At 37.5% G+C, this 25,879-nt stretch overlaps 1 long non-coding RNA gene across 2 annotated transcripts in view; it reads right to left on the bottom strand.

The window, feature by feature from the left end:
• Positions 1–25,879, bottom strand: part of LOC113630578 (uncharacterized) — a 118,864-nt gene that overhangs the window by 60,650 nt on the left and 32,335 nt on the right. The window contains exon 3 of one of the 2 annotated variants that reach the window (XR_003437018.1): positions 20,928–21,575. The exons of the other annotated variant lie outside the window; for it this stretch is intronic. This is a non-coding gene — a long non-coding RNA (uncharacterized LOC113630578). Of the gene's footprint in view, positions 1–20,927; positions 21,576–25,879 lie in introns of those variants that run through there. 2 annotated transcript variants of the gene reach the window in all.

Genomic DNA, 25,879 nt, shown 5'->3' with positions numbered 1-25,879 from the left:
GGACTTCAAGTAATATGTTGATTAAAAGGCATCCTTGGGCTTCCCTGGTGGCGCAGTGGTTGAGAGTCCGCCTGCCAATGCAGGGGACACCGGTTCGTGCCCCGGTCCGGGAAGATTCCACATGCCGAGGAGCAGCTGCGCCCATGAGCCATGGCCGCTGAGCCTGTGTGTCCGGAGCCTGTTGCTCCACAACAGGAGAGGTCACAACTGTGAGAGGCCTGCGTACCACAAAAAAAAAAAAAGGCATCCTTTTCTTGTTCCTGATCTTAGAGGAAATGCTTTCAGCTTTCCATCATTGCACCTATTGAGATAATCATGATTTTTATCTTCAACTTGTTAATGGGGTGTATCACATTGACTGATTTGCAGGTCTTGAACCATCCTTGCATCCCTGGAATAAATCCCTTTTGGTCATGGTGTACGATCATTTTAATGTATCATGGAATTCAGTTTACTAATTGTTTATTGAAGATTTTTGTATCTATGTTCACCAGGGATATTGGGATATTGGCCTGTAATATTTTGTGTAGTGTCTATGTCTGGTTTTGGTATCAAGGTTTGCTGGCCTGATAGAATGAGATCCAAAGCATTCCTTCTTCTTCAATTTTTTGGAATAGTTTAAGAAGAATAGGTATTAACTTTTCTTTAATTGTTTGGTATGGCCCACCTATGAAACCGTTGGTCCTGGACTTAGGTTTGTTTGGAGGCGACTTAGGTTTGTTTGGAGGCTTTTTTATTATTGATACAATTTCAGTACTCATAATCAGTCTATTCATATTTCTATTTCTTCTTGATTCATTCTTGGGAGATGGTACATCTCTAGGAATTTATCCATTTCTTCTAGGTTATCCAATATTGGAATATACTTCTTCATAGTACTCTCTTATGATCCTTTGCATTTCTGTGGCATCAGTTATAACTTCTTTTTCATTTCTGAATTAATTTATTGGGACCTTCCTCTGTTTTCTTGCTAAGTCTGGCTAAAGGTTTATCAATTTTGTTTATCTTTTCAAAGAACCAGCTTTTAGTTACGTTGATCTTTTCTATTGTTCTTTTAGTCTCTAATTCACTTATTTCTACTCTCATCTTTGGTAGTTCCTTCTTTCTACTAACTTTGAATTTTGTTTGTTCTTACTTTTCTAGTTCCTTTAGGTATGAGGTTATATTTTTTACTTGAGATTTTTCTTATTTCTTATTTTTTTTATTTCTTGAGCTTGTATTATTTCTTATTTCTTATTTTTCTTATTTCTTGAGCTTGTATTGCTTTAAACTTCCCTCTTAGAACTGCTTTTGCTGCATCCCATTAATTTTGTATCATTATTTTTCCACTTTCATTTGTTTCCAGGTATTTTTTTATTTCCTCTTTGATTTCTTCAATGACCATTTGGTTGTATAGTAGCATATTATTTGGACTCCACATGTTTGTGTGTTTTTTGCAGGGTTTTTTTCCCTATAATTGATTTCTACTCTCATACCGTGTAATTGGGGGAAAATGCTTGATATGATTTCAATCCTCTTAAATTTATTGAGACTTGTTTTGTGGCTTAGCATGTGATCTATTCTGGATAATGTTCTATGTGTGCCTAAAAAGAATGTGTATTCTGCTGCTTTGGGATGGAGTATTCTGTACATGACTATTATGTTCATCTGGTCTACTGTGTCATTTAAGGCCAGTGTTTCCTTATTGATTTTCTGTCTGGATCATCTGTCCATTGATGCAAATTGGTGGGAAGTTAAAGACCACTACTATTATTATATTACTGTCAATTTCTCCCTTTATATTGGTTAATGTTTGCTTTATGTATTTAGGTGCTCCTATGCTGAATGCATGGATATTTACAATTGTAATATCTTCTTGTTGGATTGATCCCTTTATCATTATGTAATGTCCTTCTTTCTCTCCTGTTACAGTCTTTCTTTTAGAGTCTGTTTTGTCCAATATAAATATTGCTACCACAGCTTTCTGTTTCCTTTTACATGGAATACCTTTTTCTATCCCCTCACTTTCAGTCTGTGTGTCTCTTTAGATCTGAAATGAGTCTCTTGTAGGCAGTATATATAGGAGGTCCTGTTTTTTCTTTTTTTTCAATCCATTCAGGCCCTCTATGTCTTTTGATTGGAGCATTTAGCCCTTTTACATTTAAAGTAATTATTGATAGGTATGTACTTACTGCCATTTTGTTGGCTGTCTTCTGGTTGTTTTTGTATTACTTTTTGTTTCCTTTCTTCTTCTTTTGCTCTCTTCCCTTGTGATCTGATGACTATCTTTAGTGTTATGTTTGGATTCCTGTGTGTGTGTGTGTGTGTGTGTGTGTGTGTGTGTGTATCTATTATAAGTTTTGGTTTGTGATTTCCATGAAATTCATATATATACACATAAATATATATATATATGAATATATGTTATTATATATTTTGAGTTGATGATCTCTTAAGTTCAAACACATTCTAACAATCCTGCAGTTTTACTCCCACTCCACCCATGTTTTATGTTTTTGACATAACTTTACATCTTTGTGTGTGTGTGTGTGTGTGTGTGGTCATGCTGCACAGCAGGTGGGATTTTAGTTCCCCGATGAGGGATCGAACCCAGGCCCTCAGCAGTGAGAGTGTGAAGCCCTAACCACTTGGCCATCAGTGAATTCCCTACATCTTTTATTTTGTATCCCTTAACTACTTTTTGTGGATATAGATGATTTTACTACTACTTTTGTCTTTTAACCATCATAGTAGCTTTATAAGTGGTTAATCTACTACCTTTACTGTATGCTGGTCTTTACCAACATTTTTTTTTCTTTCATAATTTTCTTATTTCTAGTTATGGTTTTTTGTTTTCCACATAGAGAAGTCCCTTTAACATTTCTTGTAAAGCCAGTTTGGTGGTGAACTCTTTTAGCTTTTGCTTGTCTGAAAAAAATAATCTTTATCTTGCCTTCAAATCTGAATGTTTAGTTTTTCCTTTCATCACTTTGAAAACATTGTGTCACTCCTTTCTGGGTTACAAAATTTCTGCTGAAAAGTCAGCAGATTATCTTACAGGAGTTCCTTTGTACATAACCAGGTGCTTTTCTCTCACTGCTTTTAAGATTCTCTCTTTATCTTTAATTTTTGCCATTTTAATTATAATGTGTCTTGGTGTGGACCTCTTTGGGTCTATCTTGTTTGAGACTCTGTGTGCTTCCTGGTATTGGATGTCTGTTTCCTTCTCCAGGTTAGGGATGTTTTCAGCTACTATTTCTTCAAATAAGTTCTCTGTCCCTTTCTTTCTCTCTTCCCTTTCTGGAACCTTATAATGTGAATGTTAGTATGCTGGATGTTGTCCCAGAGGTCTCTTAAACTATCCTCACTTTTTAAAAAAGAATTGTTTCTGCTCATCTTGTTTGATTTTCACTACTGTCTTCCAGATCGCTAATTCATTCCTCTGTATCATCTAATCTACTTTTGATTTCTTTTAGTATATTTTTTATTTTGGAATCTGTATTCTTCAGCTCTGTTTCATTCTTTTTTCTATTTTCTAACTCTTTGTTGAAATTCTCACATCCATTCTTCTCCCAAGTTAAGTGAGCAACTTCCTGATCATTATCTTGAACTCTTTATCAGGTAGATTGCTAATCTCCACCTTGTTTAGTTCTTTTTCTGTCTTGTTCCTTTGTTTAGAACATATTCCTCTCTCTTCTTACTTTCCCTAGTTTATTTCCATGTATTAGTTAGGAGTTACATCTCTCAATCTTGGAAACGCTGGCTTATGTAGGAAACATCCTATGGGGTCCAGCAGCGTCACCAAAGCTACATGCTCTAGGGGTGCCTCCATATGAGCTGAATGCTCCCTTTTGTTGTGGTGGGGCTGACTACTGTGGGCACACTGGTAGGCAGGGCTGGTCCGTGGCCTGGTTGGCTGCAAAGCCTTGTCTCATGCTATGTCTGTGAGGTCCCTGGAGGGCAGAGTATGCTTCTTGCGAGGTTGGCTGTGCAGCCCACTTGCACACAGTTGCTGCCAGCCTGCTAATGGGTGCAATAGGGTCCCCAAGCAGCCAGCCATATGGCCTGCTGGTATACAGCTGTTGTAGGCCCACTGGTAGGCTTGGTCACCTCCCCACACAGCTAACCACAGGGCCCAGAGGCACTCGGCTGCTTCAGACATGCTGGTGGGCATGGCTAGTCACAAGGCCAGAGGCACACAACTGCTGCCAGCCCACTGGTGAATGGGCCCAGTACCTTGTGCAGCTGGTCATATAGCACATGGCTGCTATGGGCTCACTGGTGGGTGGGGCAAGCTCTCCAGCACCAACAGGCTAGAGAGAGAATCCAATATGGCACTTGCAAGCACCAGTGTCATCACGGTAGAATGGGCTACAAAAATGGCTGCCACCAGCATCTTCATCCTTGGGGAGTCCCACGTGCCTCCTGCCTCTTAGAGAGGCTCTCCAAGATCAGAAAGTGGGTCTGACCTCATGCTCCTTTCAAACTACTGCCTCTGTGCTGTGACTCAAAGCATATGAGATTTGGGTGCACCCTTTAAGAGTGGAGTTTGTTTCCTATATCCCCACAGCTTCACCAATTGTAAACCTGGTTTTCAAAGTCAAACATTCTGGAGGCTTGTCTTACTTGGAGAGCCCAATGTAGACCTTGGAACTCCTTGGGGTAGACCTCTACAGTTGTGATATTCTTCTCATTTGTGGGTCACCAACCTGTGAGCATGGGTGCTGATTATACCGTGCCTCTGCCCCTCCTACCTGCTGCATTGTGGCTCCTTCTTTATACCTTTAGTTACAAAAAAAATCTTTTCTTCTTGTCTTCAGGTCTTACAGATACTTGCTCTGTAAATAGTTGTAATTTTGGTGTGCCCATGGGAGGAGGTGAGTTCAGGGTTTTCCTATTCTGCCACTTTGGGTTCACTCCCCATAAATAGTGACAGCTTGTCCTCCAAAGTACAATAACCATGGATAGCAAAAATTTGGCTGAAACTTCCCTTTTCTGGCACATAGAAGATATTGCTAATCAATTATAGTGCTCTTTCCCTCTGCACTGATATGCAGCCCAGTACCTATTTCAAAACAATGTTTCAAGCAACCACTACTACTCTGTAAATATTGGCACAGGAATATGTATAAGCATATTTGTATTCTCTGGTATAAAAAGGCTATTATAATTCTGAATTTATATTATCTATGCAGTTATGAAAATCCTAAGTTAGAAGTTCTCAGTTTAAATGGACTAAATATTGGAATAAATGTTCCATTTTCCTCTGGTAATCACTAAAACAGGTAAAGCACTTATATCCATTTGAAATATGTAAAGTAACAAGCAGTCATCCATAAGGCAAGACAAGGGCATATTGTCCCACTTTACAAGTTGTACGAGGTGCCACCACAGTAACTAGAGAAGTGGTAGAAAAGATGCTAGATTTTTAAAATAAGTAGTTCTTATTACTATTATTATGTTATGTTAAAATTATGAAATATACTTCATATGCACCTCATCAATTAATTGAATGAGTGACTATGAGACTGAGGTTCATCTTATCTTACAGAACAAAGTTCAAACACCTTAAAATGATCAAGACCCTTTGCAGTCTGTTCCCAACTCTTCAGTCATATCTGCCCTTACTTTCTACAATGTGCCCACCAGAATACATGTTACATAACAGCCATGCTGGACTGTACCCAAGCATAGTATGGTTTTTTTACATTCCTAGATATTTGAAAGTCATTCCTATTGCCCTCAATGCCCTTCCTTCCTTTGCTTTACAATTCCTACCTACTTGTCAAGACCAGGCAAAAATTAGCTCCTCTAAAGGCTTCTCTGAACTTGGGCGTGTCAATCATTCTCACCCCAGTGTTCTTAGAGCACTTTGTACAGAGTTATGTTGCACTCACTGGGTCATGATGTTATTACTAATCTTCCATAAACTACATATATGATCCTCGAAGACAGGAAACACTGATATTTTCATGTTTGTGTCTCATTCCTTGAATAGTAACACAAAGTAGAAACTCCGAAAATATATTCTGAAAGAATAAATGAACATTTGAACAAATCATACACTAACCTAAAGTGAATTCAGTTTATAATCAAGAGCCTTTCTTGGGTCCACACTAGTCTCACTGCTCCCTTACCAAATTCTTCATTGTGCTATTTTTACAAGGCTCACTCAAAAGTGACAACCTTGCAGCTTCTGTATTTACCTATCATAATCTCTCCACTATCTCCTCGTCCCTAGAAGTGGCAAATACCACAGTGAGAGATTGTTTATTTAAAAGAATCATACGTCATTACAGAATAAAGCAATGTAGATGCTGTCATTTAGTTTAAATTCTAATTTTTAGTTGCCTGAAAGGTAAGGTAAAAATGAAAGATAAAATGAGTAATCTACTTATTATTTAAAAAGGAAAAGAAACTAACATGATAGATACTAAGAGTAAGCAAAGATTTTTCTGTCACTGAACTCTGAAAGTTCTCATTGAAACTTTCATGTATGAAATATGAGATATTAAGTGGAAAGTAAACTTCACCCTCAACAATTATGTTTATAGTATGTGCTAGAAAAAAATATATGACTATTATTTATTTTATTAAATTTTACAGGCATATTATTAAAACAAAACTCAGTAAAGATGATTATACATCAGGCTAAGTTAATATGGTCCAAAATATAATCTTCCTGTAACCCAATTTCTCCAAAGACAGTTGTCAGAGTATCTAGGAATGTGGTTCTTAATCCTATTTGAGCTTTGAACCATTTTACAAATCTGCTGAGTACTACAGTACTCTCAGCACAAAAATGCACATGCACACCCGCCTTTGTATACAATTTCAAGGAGTTCATTGACCCCTTGAAGCCCACCCATAGGTCTCAAGGACTAGTGTGTAGATGGATTACACAGCCTTTAAATAATTTCTCATATGTGTCAATTTTAGACACTACTTTTGATAAAAGATGAGGAGTAAATGATTCAAGGCTGCGGTTTCACTGAAATTCCTAAAATATTTAATTTGAATGACTCTGAAAACCCTCAGGGCAAAATTCCTTCCTCTGATGATAATAACTTTTCTTATAATAACAGTATATTTATCTGCTGAAGCAATGTCAATTTCGCTTTCTGCAGGTATTTTTTATGGCTGGATGAAAGGGGATCCTTAGCCTCTGGTAACTGAACTGTCAAAATGTAAAGTTGGCATCTCGTTATTAAAGGCTATAGAGAGTCAGGGTACAGAGGTACGTAAGGCAAAACAAATTTTTCTTGAAAGAGATATTTGAGACTTACTCCAGCTGAAGAAATGGTAGCTGATACTGAATGCTTTTCATGTCTTTGGTACTTTACAGACATTATTTCATGTAATTCTTACAAATTCATGTTCATATTATAAACATGAAGAAACCAAGGGTCTAAGATGTTAGATAACTTGCCCAGGTTTTCATAATAAGTGACAAAGCCAATATTCAATCTGAGGTTGGTAACTCCAAGCTTATATATGGTCTTTCTAGCATACCATATTGACAATCATCCTTACTCTGCTTTGCACATTAATACTGGAAGGAGTTGGGAGACCCTACATTCTAACTCTCTCCGGAAAGGTAAATAAGATCAAGGTTTTTGTTAAAATTAAATCTCTGGCATTATGTTAAGAGTCTTCCCTTAATGGAATCTCCAATCTACTTCCTCAGTATTTATATAGTCATTTATTTAATCTGATTTGTTCAATATTCACTAGTTCTTTATGGATTTTAGAATATGTCACTCCTCTTAAAGGGAACCATAACAAATTGTGAAAGAAACAGTCTCAGCAGTTAAAAATGCTATTCACATAAGCAGTGATCGTCATTATTGCAAGGAATTTAGCCTGTGGGTTTTCAGAATTGTTCACATGAAATATTCTAGGAATGTCAATGATAAATGGAATGAGATAATGGGATCTCGGGAAGGTAAATGAGCTGTTCCAGAACCTACTAGGGTAAAAAAGAGGATCTTACTTGGAATGTGCACTGTGCTTAAGTTAAAAATTGTCACACAAAACTCTTCCTCCTTACCTTTACATTAGCTAAAAAATAAAAATAATAAACTATTTTAAGCTTCATAATACAAAATTTTAAAAATAAGCTCAGTAAAAATAAGATTAAAAGTTACAAAGATTTAAAGCAAATCATGCAGTGTTAGAATCAGTGGGGTGGGAACAATCCTGGCAACAGAGTTTTGCAAAATGGCTTGATCATATAGTGCATTAAAAACTAGGCATATGTTTACTGGTTCGTTCATATGCTTACTGCTTCATAGAATCAAGAATGTTGTTGGAAACTTATGGTTACCAGAGAGGAAAGGGGGTGGGGAAGGGATAAATTAGGAGTTTGGGATTAGCAGATACAATCTACTATATATAAAATAGATAAACAACAAAGCCCTACTGTATAGCACAGGGAACTATATTCAATATCCTGTAATAAACCACAATAGAAAAGAATATATATATATATATATATATATATATAAAAATATATATGAATCACTTTGCTGTACACCAGAAACTAACACAGAACCGTAAATCAACTATACTTCAATTAAAAAAAAAAAGAATGTTGTTAGAATGCAAAGAAAAAAAAAGATTTAAAGCAAATCAGAATTGAAACCTAACAGTATAAATGATCAACACAGTAGAAAAAATCATGTTAAAAAACAAGAGAAATTTGCCCCTTTTTTGGCCTTAATTTTTAAATGAAAAGCATAATGGTATATTCCATTTTAAAAGCTAGAATTAATTTTTAAAATAATAAAAGCACAAATAATATAGATCTTGCTATAATTTATATATATATATATTTATGACATCTGATGATTTTTCCATATTAAATACGGGAATTCAGTTATGAATAAATCCACACTTCCGGGCAGAAAATCAAATGAGTTACCTCTTGTATATTTCTGGATTGCTTAAATGTTTATAAATAGTATTATCAATTCTGTGAACAATAAAGTAATAATTCTATAACATTTTACTTAAAATCATGAAAGCATTATAGAAGATGGAATAGTACATGATCTTAAAAATAATAAATAGTTAAGGTATCTTCTACATTCTTCTATATATGTAAAAGATGGTATAGTAATTTCAGAAGAGAAGATTGAATGAGAAAACTTGAAATAAAATTGTATTCTTTCTATCACTTGAATAAATTTGTAAAATGACATATCTTTCCTACCTCAAACAGCCTTTAAGTAAAATTCAAAGTTGAGATTAAAACTAGAAGAGTACTATAATATGATTTTTATTTTTAGTAAAACTGATTTGAAAAATAAGCTCTTATTATGTGTGTTACTGGATAATTAAATTAGGCTATAATATAAATTATTTACTTTCAGATTGTTTTTTAGAAACCATGTTTGTTGAAATTTAGTGAAATGAAATGGTATTATGCAAGAATTTTCTGCTGATGTTCAATATTTTTTCACATTTATTAAACATAACTTGAATAAATAACTACTCAACAATTAATATTCTGAGTAATTTAAACTTTTCCTTTCAATAAGCTAAATAAACAATTATGTACATGCCTGATATTGTCAGGCCAGCAATAAACAGAAGGTGGTATAAAGGTCAGTGTTTTTGTGTTGAAGCCAAAGAATTTCCCTTTAAGACAGTCATAAACAAATGAAATGATAGCCAATGTTTACACAGTAGTTAAAGATCAAGATACTAAAATCTTATCTTTACCATATAGTTAATTATATTTATGAATTTTTTTTTCTAATTTCCATTTAGAAGTGGTTATATATAACATAATGAAAAATTTTGGTTCATTATAATTATTTTCTAACCAGCCATCTAACCAAATTCCCTTATTTTAATTTGTAGATTTTTACTAGGATGAGCATGTCATGGTTTTCTGTATTCGTTTTCTAAGCCTTCCAAAACAAAATATGACAGACCAGGTGGATTAAACTACAGAAATTAATTTTCTCACAGTTCCAGAAGCTAGAAGTCCAAGATCAAGGTGTCAGAAGGGTTGCTTTCTCCTAAGGCCTCTCTCCTTGGCTTGCAGAAGATAGCCAAGCTTTCTTGCTGTGTCTTCACATGGTCAGCTGTGTTGTCTGTGCCCTAATATCCTCTTCTTATAAGGATACCAGTTATACTGGATTAGGGTCTCACTCTTATGACCTTATTTTAACCTTAATTACCTCTTTAAAGGCTCTATCTCCAAAGAGGTCAAGTTGGGGGTTAGGACTTCAACATATGAATTTAGGAGGGGACATAATTTAGTCTCCAGAAATTTCTAAGGACAATAAGATATCATAGACAAAAAAAGAAAGAGAAAACAATCATTTTATGTTTTTGCTTCCATTATTTTAGTTATTTCATTTTTTTTCCTATTGCATTTTAGAGAACTTCCAAAACAATGTTGAATTCTAATAAAATGTTGGTCATCTCTGTCCTTTTTCTAATTGTGACAGAAATGTCTATAATGTTTTGTCATTTAGAATAATGTTTGCTATTTATTTCTAATAGCGGTTATCTGATTTAAGGATACCCTGCTGTTCTTATTTACTTAGATGTTTTATGGATAACTTCTGTCTTTCATTCAAGGTTTTTCAGTATCTACTATATAATTATATACCTTCCTCTTTTAATTGGTAAATATTAAAATAGGCTTGCATTCCTGGGATGAGTTTTACATAGTCATGATGTATTATTCTTTAGAGGTATGTAGTATTCTGTTTACTAATATTTTATTTAGAATTTTTGCATCCAATAAAATTAAAAATTTACATAAACTTTGATTCAGCAATCCCACTTCTGGGACTCTAGCCCATAGAAAGAAAGCACCAACAGGTTAAGATTTTATGCTTAAAGATGTTAATTAGCAAATGTTAAGTAGCACAGTTTACAATGGGAAAACAAAGTTTTAGAAAGTTATCCTATAAAGAAGTCCATTTTAAAAATTTCATCTACTGACTAGACTGATGCTGTTCTCAGCATATTATAACACAGTAATTTACAGCAAAGTTGGATTGTAACTGATGCAGATTACATTCATGGTATATTTATTTTTGACAAAGATCTCAATAAAAAAAGTCCCAATAAAGAAAAGAAAGCCTCTTCTACAAAAAGTGCTGGAATAATTGAATATGTATATGGAAAAAAATGAACTTATTCCTTACATACGACTATACACAAAAAATAATTTAAAATCCACATAGTCCTAAACATAAAAGCTAAACCCATAAAATTTCCAAAAGAATGCATGGTGAAAATAACAAATGAAAGAATGGAAAAGCAAACTGATATATTCAGAAAATGTAATGTTACTCAGAAACTTAAAAATTAATCAAGCAGCATGGAAGAAACTCAAAAACATTAGACTGAGAAAAGGAAGCCAGACACAAAAGAATATAAACTACATGAGGCCATATGTGTGAAAGTTTAGAACAGACTAAACTAATGTATAGCACCAGAAAGTGTAGCAGTTATTGTTTGGGGCCAGGAATTGGGGTGGTGGTTGATTTCAAATGGACTTAAAGGAACTTTCTCATGTGAAGAAAATGTTTTATCTTTTAATTGTGGTAGCCAAAATTCTTTGAAAGTATCATTTTAAATGGGTGTATTTATTATATGTAAATTATTTCTCAATATGGTTGATTTAATAAAAAGCAAGAAATATATTAGGTTTAAAGAAAGCCTAACAGACAAAACATTGAGAAAATGCACAAGAAAAAACTAAGAATTCAGCAATCAAGGTGCTGAAGCATCCAAGCTCAAAGTGGGTGAAGCAAGCCTTTTGTGGGACATACAGAACAGAATCTATGACTAAGTTGTCCAACAGAATTGTCTGTGATTATATAAATGGTCTATATATGGACTATCTGACATAATAGTCACTAGCCACATTTGGCTATTGGCACTTAACTGTTAGTTCACCTGAGAACATTAATTTTTACTTTTACTTAATTTTACTTTAATTTTACTTAATTTCTATTTTAATAGTTACATGTGGTTGGTAGCCACCATATTGGAAATCATAGCTCCTCATATACAGTGATTAAGGTTCTTTCCAGTTTCTTTAGGAAGAGAAATTAAAGAAAAGTAGTAAAACCCACCATGTGTATTATTTATATTTAGTTGTATATAATAATATAGCATACTGTAGAAAGTCCTCATTTTGTAAAATTTAGAATCATTTAAACATTATTTTTATTTTAAAATAAAAATATAATACGACATCCTTTGAAAGCAGAAGAATACACTAAATGCCCTGTCAAGTCAGTATTTACTAAGCTATAGAGGGCTCAATGAGTAACAGACACCAAGCTTGGTACTTTCATAATTTGAATACACATAGGATTATTACAAATGAGAGGCTTAGAGGACCAATGTTAGAATCATTCAGAGCCACACTTATACCACATGGAAACATTTTATCTCTTCTACTCTCTCAATAATCGCAGTGGGGGGTAAGCCTATTGTCATGACAATTTACTGAATGTACTATACCTACTATATAAGTGAGGAGCTTACAATAAGTAAATAAAAATTGGTGCAAAAAATAGTTGTACCTATGACTAAATATTGTATTCAACTGCCTGGTTTGTTGGAGATATGTGGAAAGTTCCTTCCTAAATAAATCCTGACTATTGAAACACTGACTTCTCATTTATTTCTACCATTAAGACACAGTATAAAATTAAATGGGCAGAAACTCGTGTTTTATTCATTTAAGCTAGGATATGGTACAACTGTCTGAGATTTAAATTTTTTATATGATCCTTATATTTTGAAAGTAACTTCCTTAATATAAAACATTATTTTATTTCCAAAAGAAAAATGTCACTGTCCATGGCAGGATCTGTTTATGCAAAAGAAAACATATATATATATATGTGAAAACATATTATATACACTCATACACACACACACACCAGAGACCATTTTGAGCTCCCAATATATGGAGAATGTTGTATTCTATGGAGAATGAATTAAACTTTACATGAGAGTAGGAACTGTATTGTATTGATTACCAGTACACTGGAAATATATGCTCAATTATTTTTCTAATAAATAAATGAATACTTAGTAAGAAAATATTAGGCATACATTGAACCACTAAAAGGAAGAAACCATATTTAACTAAATGTTACAGCTCTAGCACTAGCACCATCCCTGGGGCACATCAAGGGTTGCACCTGTTGATGTGGTTCAATGATGTCTAGATATACATAAACTATATGCGATAATAATGTTGTTAATAATAAAATAGCAAACTCTTATATAACACTATGTGCTAAAAATTGTTCTAAGATTCTCCTTTTATTAACACATTGTCTTAACAGTATGTTTATGAAGTACGTAGTAGTATTATCCCCATTTTAAAAATGAGGAAATGGTGGCACAAACAGAATAAGGATAGATAGAGTTGGATAGATAGATAGATAGGAAGGAAAGAAGGGGGGAGAAAGAGAGAGAGAGAGAAAAGGAAATGAAACAAGAAAGCAAGCAAGAAAGAAAGAGTTAAAATGGCCCAAAGATAATAAAAATCATATCCCTAAGTGAGGTGACAGACCACCATTAGGATTTGCAAAAAGAAAGATGAAAGAAAACCATCCTTAAACCTTTTGCCCAAATAGAAAGTACAAAAAAGTCTAGAATAAAAAAATAAGGAGGAATTATTGAAAGAATTATTGGTGTTCGCTGAGCCCTATTAATCCACAGTGTGAAAGAGTGGGAATAGTTCCCCCTCTACCTCCAGTTCAAAATAATTAGGAAGCTCAATTATTATTTGTCTCTTGTAGTTTGAGGGACAAGATGGCCTGCTACACTGCTCCCACCTGGAGAATCTGAAGGATAAAAAGATGTTCTAGTTAGCTACTTAAACAGAAGAGAAAGAAGATGAGCTACGTTGGGCAGCCCAAAATCCCCAAGTCTCTTGGGACAAAGCATGCACGAGCACGCAACACAAGAGAGAAAGCATGCGCATAAGGTCTCTTAGGTACTGTCCAAATTGGGCCACCAAAAGGAGCAAGTTGACTTCATTAGACAAAAGTCAGAGTTTGTTCAGGATGTCTAAGGGGCTAATGAAGTAGTAAACTACCAGCTGGAATTACAATGCACTTGCCATCATTAACAGAACTGCAAGTGAGAGATCCCTAGTAATGTGGGAAACACAGAAAAACCAAAAAGAAAAGAAAATCTTTGTGAATAAGAGGCTTCTTCAAATATCTACCAAATCCAGAGACCAGCAATTCTGGGTTATCACACCAGGAGCAGACTAACAAGAATGTTCCTGTTCTCCATGCATCTTCTCCCTTCCAATATTCCCATGCTGGAAGGGTCAGAAAATGTGGTTGGCCACACACCTATGGTCAATTAATCTTCAACAAAGGAGGCAAGAATATAAAATGGGAAAAAGACAGTCTCTTCAGCAAGTGGTGCTGGGAAAGTTGGACAGCTGCATGTAAATCAATAAAGTTAGAACACACCCTCACACCACACACAAAAATAAACTCAAAATGGCTTACAGACTTAAACATAAAAAAACGACACCATAAAACTACTAGAAGAGAGCAAAGGCAAAACATTCTCTGACATAAATCGTACCAATGTTTTCTTAGGTCAGTACCACAAGGCAACAGAAATAAAAACAAAAATAAACAAATGGGGCCTAATCAAACTTACAAGCTTTTGCACAGCAAAGGAAACCATAAAAAAAAAAAAAAGAAAAGACAACCTATGGAATGGGAGAAAATATTTGCACATTATGTGACAGACAAGGGCTCAATCTCCAAAATATACAAACAGCTCATATAACTCAACAACAACAAAAAAAACAACCCAACTGAAAAATAGGCAGAAGACCTTAATAGATATTTCTCCAAAAAAGACATACAGGTGGCCAGTAGGAACATGAAAAGATGTTCAACATCACCAATTATTAGAGAAATGCAAATCAAAACTACAATGAGTTACCACCTCACTCCAGTCAGAATGGCCATCATTAAAAAGTCTACAAACAACAAATGCAGGAGAGGGTGTGGAGAAAAGGGAACCCTCCTACTCTGTTGGTGGGAATGTAAGTTGGTACAGCCATTATGGAAAACAGTGCGGAGGTTCCTCAGAAAACTAAAAATAGAATTACTACATGACCCAGCAATTCCACTCCTGGGCATATACCCAGACAAAACTATAATTCAAAAAGATATGCACTCCTATGTTCATAGCAGCTATTCTCAATAGCCACGTCATGGAAACAACCTAAATGTCCATCGATGGAAGAATGGATAAAGATGTGGTATATATACAATGGAATACTACTCAGTCATAAAAGAAAGAATGAAATAGGGCTTCCCTGGTGGCGCAGTGGTTGAGAATCTGCCTGCTAATGCAAGGGACATGGGTTCGAGCCCTGGTCTGGGAAGATCCCACATGCCGCGGAGCAACTGGGCCCGTGAGCCACAACTACTGAGCCTGCGCGTTTGGAGCCTGTGCTCTGCAACAGGAGAGGCCACGACAGTGAGAGGCCTGCGCACCGTGATGAAGAGTGGTCCCTGCTTGCCACAACTAGAGAAAGCCCTTGCCCAGAAACGAAGACCCAACACAGCCAAAAATAAAAATAAATTAAAAGAAGGCTCAACATTTTAAAAAAAAGAATGAAATAATGCCATTTGCAGCAACATGGATGCAAATAGAGATTATCATACTAAGTGAAGTAAGTCAGAAAGAGAAAGACAAATACCATATGATATCACTTATATGTGGAATCTAAAATATGACACAAATGAACTTATCTATGAAACAGAAACAGACTCACAGACATAGAGAACAGACTTGTGGTTACTGAGGGGGAGGGGGGTAGGGGAGGGAAGGACTGGGAGTGTGGGATAGCAGATGTAAACTATTACATACAGAATGGATAAACAACAAGGTCCTACTGTACTGCACAGGGAACTGTATTCAATATCCTGTGATAAACCATAATGGAAAAGAATATTAAAAAAAAGAATGTCTACATGTGTAAAACTGAGTCACTTTGCTGCACAGCAGGGATTGGCACAGCTCTGTAAATCAACTATACTTCAATAAAAAAATAGAATTAAAAAAAAAAGAGGGCTTCCCTGGTGGCGCAGTGGTTGAGAGTCCTCCTGCCGATGCAGGGGACAAGCGTTCGTGCCCCGGTCTGGGAAGATCCCACATGCCGCGGAGCAGCTGGGCCCGTGAGCCATGGCCGCTGAGCCTGCGCGTCCAGAGCCTGTGCTCTGCAACGGGAGAGGCCACAACAGTGAGAGGCCCGCATACCGCAAAAAAAAAAAAAGAAAATGTGGTTGATGAGATAGGAAGAAGGAGTAGAAAAAGGAAAAAGCAAGGAGCAGGCCATAACCCCCATCTTCTCCCCAGCTACCTGCCTGCGTACTGCTGATGTTAGGAGAGGAGAGCCACAAATACAAAACAAGATTGAAATTTTAACAAGTACAAGAGACTGGGTATTTTAACAACTAAACTACAACTCTGATCTTTGACTTGAAATAACCAGAGGACAGTTTCCAGAAATGTTATAGGGCCTGCCTGAGTTTCTTCCCAAGGGCAGAACTGCATAGAACATATTTAAAGGGAGAATAAATTATAAAAATCAAGGCTTTCTCTTTCTGACTTACTTCACTTAGTATGATAATATCTATTTGCATCCATGTTCCTGCAAATTACAGGTGTGTAGGAATTTAAAGAAAAATTACAGAAAAATGAACTACATACATCACCCCCTACAGTATTTTTTGCAGCAAATAAAAATGTGTGTCTAACATCACTGAGGTATTGTTTCCAGGAAATGGAAACTATAATGAGGGCCTAATCAAAAGCTGCTGCATCAGTGTGAAACAGAAGTTCTGAGCATGAACCTCAAAAACTTTAAGGAGGACAGAGCTGCCTTTTAGAAAAGAAAACCAAGACCAGGAGAGTCCAGTGTTTTCAACATATGGTAAATACATTTGTTCCTGCAAAGGGCCTCAAACAAAACAGGCAACAGACAATGTTAAGATCCCTAAAAGGAGTTTTAATCTGTTCCAAGACAGTGTGCTTCAGAGCAGGGAAATCGCATGAATAAAGAGGCATTTAGGAGAGTGTTCTTGTTCCAATCCAGGAGACAGAGTATTGAAGGAAAGATCATTGAGAGGGAAACCTCTAAGGAAGCTGCTGCGGGAGTTTGATAAATAATGCAAATGGGCTGAAACCTTAATATTTAAAGCTATAGGGGACCTTGGAGAGTTTCTAGGCCAATATTTTCCTCTTGAAGCCAAGCAAGGAAAACATGTTCATAAAATGTAACAGACATTAAAACTCAGATGTGCAGCCAAATCTTAAGTTCCTTATTTAGTCTAAAACTAATCTGTCCTGTTTCTTTTTTCTCCACATAATACCTAGTGGGTTTAGATAAAAACATAATAGAGATCTAGACATAGAGAGATCCCCCATCCAATCTGGTCATCTAACAGTCCCTTCAAGTAATGCTCACTCTCCCATTTGGATAAAAACTCTGTATCACAAGAGCCTCTTCTTGCCCAACACCCAGTGAAGTCACAACCATTTTAGGTATTACATTCTCCTGGTGTTGGGATGAAGTGGCCCCCAGCCAATCCTGGCACTGGTAATGCTGGTGTCTGAACTGAGGTCCCCTGTTCTCCAAGTTATGGTTTGCTGCCCTGGACACTGTTGCTACAATTTACAGCCAGCAAATTTATGGTCTATTCCTTTGGCTTGGACTTTGTTCCCAGTAGAAATTGGCTTCTTCCTCTTGCCAACTCAGCTTTCCCACAATTCTTATTGGCTTCAGACTCATGGTTCTCCCTACTGCCTCCATACAGTCCCCTGGCCTAGAGATCTTTTCTCAACCCCTGTTTTGGGGTCACTCACCCTCACTGTCTCTCACGTTAGTGTCCAACCTACTCCCTTCTCTACACGGATCAGGATCTCTCTGCTCAGTCTCCTCCATGAGTCTCAATTAAGGGAGCAAGGAAGAGCCGCATGCCATTGATATCCCATCAACTGCCCAAACTCTTTCAACCCAGGCTAAAGCCATGAGAGGGAAAATCAGGCTGCATATTTAACTGTCCCCATGTTCTCACTCTTGCTATCCCTTCTGTCTACCAACCCTCAAGGCCAAACTCTTCTCTTATTTTCTTAACTTCATTCCTCACTTCTTTCTGACTTGAGTCTCTCTGTTAATGCTTAGAGGAGATTAGGGGAACCTTCACTAAACGCTATGACAAGAAATACATACACCTAAGACTCCGGTCTAACATTAAAATAATAAATAGATTTGAAGGGTTCGGAATTCCTAACTCTTCAAAAGCCTTTCAAACTTATTATCTTGAAAATATATCAAGTGTGTGCCTTCTGTTGGTCAAGCATTAATCATCAGAGAAATGAAAATTAAAACCACAATGAGATATCACCTCACACCTGTCAGAATGGCTATCATCAAAAAGAACACAAAAAACAAATGTTGGTGAGGGTGTGGAGAAAAAGGAATCCTCACACACTGTTGGTGGGAATGTAAATTGGTGCAGCCACTATAGAGAACAGTATGGTGGTTTCTCAAAAAACTAAAAATAGAACTAGGAGCCTAGTACATTCACAAACTGAAAGGTAATTATGCTCCCTTTGTTTTCATATCATTAAGTAATAATAATGCTGAGCAGAGAGTAGCACTTCAGTCTATCTGGTATATATTTCCTACCTTCCATTCATTCTCTCATTCATCTATTCTGCAAACATTTTGTAAGTACCTTTTATGTTCTAGGCACTGATACTAATTGACAGGGTATAAGGTTATTCCCAGTGCCTTAGGCAGCCTGATCCCAGGAAATACAAATGCAAGAACCACTGAAAAATACCCAACATCCTATCTCAAGCTATATGGAATAGCTGTGATCAAATATTGTAAATCAGATATTTTCTGGTTCTAATATTCTATGATTCTATGATAGTTTTATGTTATTTTCTTAAGGAGTTTTTAAGAAATTACTTTTGGGAAGTAACATGCTGAGAGAAATATGGAAACACAACTATGGAGATATATTTTATTCCTCATACTTAAAAAAAAAAAAACCTTTTAAATGAAATCATCATGGACAAATGGCAAAGACTCTAGGGATTTCTTCCAAGATCTCTTTTACCTTCTCCCTTAGAGAATTTATCTGATCTGGTGTCTTTAGAATGTCCAAATCCATACTGTCAGTCCAATCTTCAGTATAGAATAACTATAAATTTTAAGTTGGAAAAAAGCAATTTGGCTTTATAACCATATGTATGATCTGCCTGAAATGTGTGAAGGGGCTGTGACATTACTGCTTACTCCTCAGGAGAAGAAAATACGATCAGCTAGAGCTCCTAATTCCCACACCTCAACCACATATATTGTGATAATTAACTGGATCATTAATGGAAACAAACACTATTACAATCTAAACTGAAGATCACTGCAATGGGAAATGTTAACTTCTAATGACCTGCCAACATTAATGAGTTTTTAGTAAATCTAAATATATCTGAAGACTGGAAGGAAAATATTACTGCATTAAGAAGCTAGATTCCATCAGCACATTTTGTCTCTCATTAAACTTCATAAAACCTGGAAATACTGTGAAGCATTTTGAACTGTGAAAACACATTAGTCAGTGGTAGCACACTAGTCTATCATTCCAATGGATAAAATGACTGAGCCCTGGAACAGATACGAGTTCTTATGGACCTCCTGGTTCTCCAGGGCATGTCCCAAATCTGTAGAGTCCAGCCTAAAATTGCCTAAATAGAGCATAATGTTGTAAAATGTGTCCCCAGAGGATGGCTCTGTGCTTAAGTACAGATTCACCACCTTAGCAACCCCAGGCTCAGGAGTTCACCAGCACATACCCTGATGGTTTGGTCCTTCAAGCTAAGACATGCATAGTCACAGCAGAATGTAACTATGTGGCATGACTCAGGAGACACTGAAAAGGTCTGTAGTAAGGAAAAAACCAGGTCTAACAAATAAAATATTTATTTTTAATTAAAAAGCCAAGATGATTGAAACTACCAAATTTTAGCAAAATTTCTGCAGGATCAAAGAGTAAAGGTAAATTTGACTGTCTATATGTCCTAATGGAGAAAAGGCCCCAAAAGAAGGGAACAGAACACAAGTTAGAATCAATGTGAATGAAGTCAAATCCGGCTGCTGCTGCCTAGCAAAGCATGGCCATAGGGTTGGAATGGACGAGGGAGGGAAATGAGGTTATGAGATAACGGCCATAGACAGAAAAACCAAGCATAAAATGTTGGGATAATAAGCTATCCAAATACAGTGGCTACCCTGCTCTGGAAGGCCACAAGAGCACGTGGTATGGACTATGCTCACTTATATCCCAAGATTGTTTAATGATCTTAATAACCAGTTCCCAACTGCAGTCTTTTCATTACAGTCTAAATGAATACAAGAGAATTAAAAAAATCAAAAGTAAGATTAGGTAGTCAGTACTGAGAAGCCGTTTCCTGAATTTATTTAGCAAATTGAGCCATTTATAACAAATTAATAAGACATTGGTAATTGATTTTGGAATTCATTACAAGCGAACTATTTCCATGCTCTGAAATTGTCACCTTGGGGTGAGATGCTAACTATAATAATAGAAGCTAACTTCTTAAAATAATAAAGTTTTCCTTTTGGTCATCAGGTCTGTTTAATTTAAATGTGAGTTTATTAAAGTTGGCTTAAAAGGTGAGTCATTAGTCAGGAAAATTGGTGGCTGCTATTTTCAAAGATTTGGGGGGGGGGGCTTCCCTGGTGGCGCAGTGGTTGAGAGTCTGCCTGCGGATGCAGGGGACACGGGTTCATGCCCCGGTCCGGGAAGATCCCACATGCTGCAGAGCAGCTGGGCCCATGAGCCATGGCCGCTGAGCCTGCGCGTCCGGAGACTGTGCTCCGCAACGGGAGAGGCCACAGCAGTGAGAGGCCCACGTACCGCAAAAAAAAAAAAAGATTTTTTTTTAACTACTTTGAAAGTAACAAATGCTCTGCGACTCAAATTTGGCTGTATCTTTTAAGATGGCATTGAGGTTTAGATCTGAAATGGAGGTAGGATGGTAGGACACCTCCTAATCCTGTGTTCCATACACAACATCTGACAGACAGGCTATACGGGGAATTCTGTTTAAGAGCTGAAGAAGCTCCTAGGCTATATGGCAGTGAGAATTATAGAGAACATCTCTGACTTGTGGCTATTGTTCCACTGATGCAGACAAACTTAAAATGAGAACCCACTGCTTTCATTACATAAAAGAAATTAATTTGGTAGCTCCTTAGAAAAAGGTTGATTGGTGTCACAAAGAGCAGAAGGAGGATGAACAAGGTGATATATGAACAAAATAGCAACTAGTCTCAAAAGAGGTAACTTGTACAAAGTGTAATTTACTCCAGATTCCCTTTTAGGAAGAGAAACTAACTATCTGAAAAGGTAAATATACTGTTCTCAGAGGGCATCCACCAGTATAAAGAACAGAGTTGTTTGTTCTGAAAAGATGAATTTACGAGGTCTTTTTAAGTATACTCAGTGCGTGTCTTCTTATTTCTGGAATATAAAAAGGGAAATATTAAAACTTGCTTTGAAAATGACTTAGTTCACATTAGCTCACTCTACCTGCTAAAACTGTAACTTGCTGTTCATGCATTTGCTAATAGGCCACTAATTTTTTCCATTTAAATGGATACGTTTTTCTCACACTAATTGTACATCTCAATATTACTAAGTTTGGCATCTTGAAATGGTGTTCCCATTAGGTAACTAACCTATGTAAGTTATTAATGTTCAGCTGAGATATTAGTTTAACATTTATTAAAACATTCTTTGCCATGTTAATACATAATATTCCTTTATTCTCACTATTTTAAAAATAAAACAATTTGAGAAAATATAATATTGAAATATACAGAACCCCTTTTACTTTTATGTATCAAGTTATATCGTAAAAGTTTAGACATTGAACTTAATTCAACCACTCAAAATACCACATAAACCTGGAAAGAAAAATTTATGGATGTGAAAAACCACCAATGCAGTACTAAGACAGACTTTATTTACAACTTTGTTGATAGATCTTGGATTTCAACAGAACTGGAAACATGTGCACAAAATTCAGGAAATAATTACTCAGAAATGTCATACTGACTTTGACCACACCCTCTACAGGCCAGTTATTGTACTCCTGTGCTCCTGCTTGTCCCAAACTTTCACATTCATATCAAATGATTCTCTCTCCCTTTTCCTTAACTCTTAAAACAAAATCAGAGTTTACATTTTCCTACTTTTAATGGTAAAGAATGTGCCTTCCTTAGTCCTCCAACTTCATAGGACAAATGTGCTTCCACATTTCCTGATCTAAAGAAGCAAATCATCCTACTTTATCACCAGTAGAGTGGTTCCCTTCTACCCCATCACTCCCAGACTGTAAACAGCTTGGACCCAGCCCTGCAGCAGAGTGGGGAGACGGAAGGGGTAAGACAGGCTAAGAACTCACTGCAGTGTTAGTAGGAGTCATAGGCAACAATAAATCACACATTTCACATGGCCCAATCTGCTGGAAATCATATGAAGCACCGTTTTCTAGCCCTGCCTGCAAGCCTTGTTTAGTATCCTCTCCATAAATTATCTGATCACCTGAACAGCTTAAGTACCTACCCTGAGAGTACTGTCACCAAGCAAGGGGGATTAATTTAAGATATGCCACACCTCTCTGTTCAAACAACAAAAAAAGTCTGTATACTATAGTTACATGTAGGTTGCCCTTGCAGTCATGTCTTGTTACTCCTGTTTACTGCACAGACCCCTACCTACAAATAAAGAACTTAATTGAAGAATTAATTGATTACAATAAGTTCTTTGCCAATTTGCTCATAATTTGCAATGCCAATTTAGCATAATATGTGTGCCCCTAGAGCTCACAGTCTCCCACTTTGGGGATATATTTTTGAAATCTTCCAACCTTTTTTATAGAAAAACACAAAAAGAAGTTGGTTCCAGCTGTGACTTCACTCCCTATGTCTAAAGATACTACGATTTTCCAGTCTTGGGTCTGGCAACATCTATGTTTATGCTTTAGTTCAACACTTAAAAAATGTTAACTGTGAGAGGAGTCAAGATGGCGGACTAGGAGGATGTGGAATTTGTGTCTCCACACAACTAGGGCACCCACCAGGCACCCGTGAGGGACCATGGACACCTAAGGGGACGGGAGGTACCCCCAGCAACCCGGTAGGATGTGGGGCATGGGGAGGAGTGAGGGGGGAAGAGAAGTGGAGGCTTGACGGGACTGGCGTCCCTGAGGGGCAGCTGAGGGAGGGGAAGGGATCCCATGCCCAAAGGGGTAAATTGGGGGACCATTGGGAGGGCAGAGGAGCAAAAGGGAGAGTGGCCAGGTTTCCCCTGCCCACTTGGGCCCCCAGGAGCCTGCTGAGAAGCCGGGCCTGATCCTCTGCCCACCAAGGCCCCCTCCAGACGGGTGGATCCTGAGGGAGTGGGAGGGAGGGAAGGGGGAACAAAAGTAAAGGCTGGACCTATGAGACTGGCACCCCTGAGGGGTGGCTGAGGGAGGGGAGGACTTCCTACACCCAGCAGGACCCACCCACAGTTAGGGGTCCAGCAGCAACAGGGGAGACCACGGGGGAGACATGGGGGGACACAAAGGAGCAGAAGGGAACATGGCCAGCGCTTTCCCTGTCCACTTAGGAACCAGGGAGCCCATTGGGCTCTCGGGCCTAATCTTCTGCCCTTCGAGCCTCCCTCCTGCTGCCCAAGTGCCCAGGCCCCGCCTCTACATCCCCACCCAGGGCCCCACCTCTACACTCGGAGACCCACTCTGAGACCCCCTCCAAACGCACTGGGCCTAAACCCCACCCACACACCCTCACCCAGGACTTTATCTCCAAACTCCAGAACTCCACAGAACTCCACACTCGGGAGGCAGCCCTTTAGACATGCTGCCTCTCTGCTTCTGGGCCAGTCCTAAGCAGAGGCCCTGCCCTAAACTTGAACATCACCCGCCTAGGCCCTGCCCCCAAGGCCTTTTCTGGCTGCATGGGTCCTGAGCCTAGGCTGACCCCCCCACCCCATCCCCCACCCCTACCTAGGTCCCGCCTCACCCTAAACCCCACCCCTAAGTTCCACCTCTGCCTAAACTCTGCCCCATAGCCAAGGTTTTTTGTTTTTTCTTTTTTTCTTTTTTCCTCTTTTAGATTGGGAATCTGTTTTACCTTGTTATTGACTCATTGTTATTTATTCATTTATATTTTTATTTTTTCTAATAAATCTTTTATTTTTCTGATTTTATTCTTTATACTTTGTTACTGTTCTGCTCCTTATTTTATTTTTTTTTTTTTGCAGTACGCGGGCCTCTCACTGTTGTGGCCTCTCCCGTTGCAGAGCACAGGTTCCGAATGCGCAGCCTCAGCGGCCATGGCTCACGGGCCCAGCTGCTCCGCGGCATGTGGGATCTTCCCAGACCGGGGCACAAACCCAGTCTGTGTCCCCTGCATTGGCAGGCGGACTCTCAACCACTGCGCCACCAGGGAAGCCCCTCTGTTCTGCTCCTTTTGGCTTGTTCCCCTTTTGGTTTCTTTTCTCTGCTGTGGTTTTGTTTTACCTTACTGCACTTGTTTCAATTATATTTTTATTTTTCCTAATATATTTTTTAGCTTTCTAATTTTATTTTGTTTTTTATTCTTTGTTATTGTCCTGCTTCTTTTTCCTTTTTTTTTTTTCCTTTTTGCCTTACCACGTGGCTTGCAGGATCTTGGTTCCCAGGCTGGAGGTCGGGCCTGAGCTCCTGTGGTGGGAGCTCCAAGTCCAAACCGCTGGACTAACAGAGAACCTCAGACCCCAGGGAATATTAATCAGAGTGAGCCCTCCCAGAGGTCCTCATCTCGGCACCAAGACCCAGCTGTATCCAACTGCCTGTAAACTCCACAGCTGGATGCCTCAGGCCAAACAACCAGTAAGGCAGGAATACAGAACCACCCATCAAAAAAAAAAAAAAAAAATGAAATGATACAAAAATATGTTACAGACGAGGGAGCAAAGTAAAAACCTAAAAGACCAAGTAAATGAACACAAAATAGGCAACCTACCTGAAAAAGAATTCAGAGTAATGATAGTAAAGATGATTCAAAATCTCAGAAACAGAATGGAGAAAATACAAGAAACACTGAACAAGGATCTAGAAGAACTAAAGAGTAAACAAACAGTGATGAACAACACAATAACTGAAATTAAAAATACTCTAGAAGGAATCAATAGCAGAATAACTGGGGCAGAAGAACAGATAAGTGACCTGGAAGATAAAATAGTGGAAATAACTGGCACAGACCAGAATAAAGAAAAAAGAATGAAAAGAATTGAGGACAGTCTCAGAGACCTCTCGGACAACTTTAAGCTCACCAACATTCTAATTATAGGGGTTCCAGAAGAAGAAGAGAAAAAGAAAGAGTCTGAGAAAATATTTAAAGAGATTATAGTCGAAAACTTCCCTAACATGGAAAAGGAAATAGTCAATCAATTCCAGGAAGGGCAGAGAGTCCCATACAGGATAAAACCAAAGAGAAACACACCGAGACACATATTAATCAAACTATCAAAAAGTAAATACAAAGAAAAAATATTAAAAGCAGCAAGGGAAAAGCAACAAATAACATACAAGGGAATCCCCATAAAGTTAACAGCTGATCTTTCAGCAGAAACTCTGCCAGCCAGAAGGGAATGGCAGGACATATTTAAAGTGATGAAAGGGAAAAACCTACAACCAAGATTACTCTACTCAGCAGGGATCTTATTCAGATTCGATGGAGAAACCAAAAGCTTCACAGACAAGCAAAAGCTATGAG

Source organism: Aethalodelphis obliquidens, unplaced genomic scaffold (genome assembly GCF_003676395.1).
Source record: "Aethalodelphis obliquidens isolate GAN/ISIS:26980383/991018 unplaced genomic scaffold, ASM367639v1 scaffold2, whole genome shotgun sequence".
Classification (NCBI taxonomy): Eukaryota; Metazoa; Chordata; class Mammalia; order Artiodactyla; family Delphinidae; genus Aethalodelphis; species Aethalodelphis obliquidens.
Note: the sequence above shows the minus strand (reverse complement) of the source record. Positions and strands in the feature narration are given on the sequence as shown.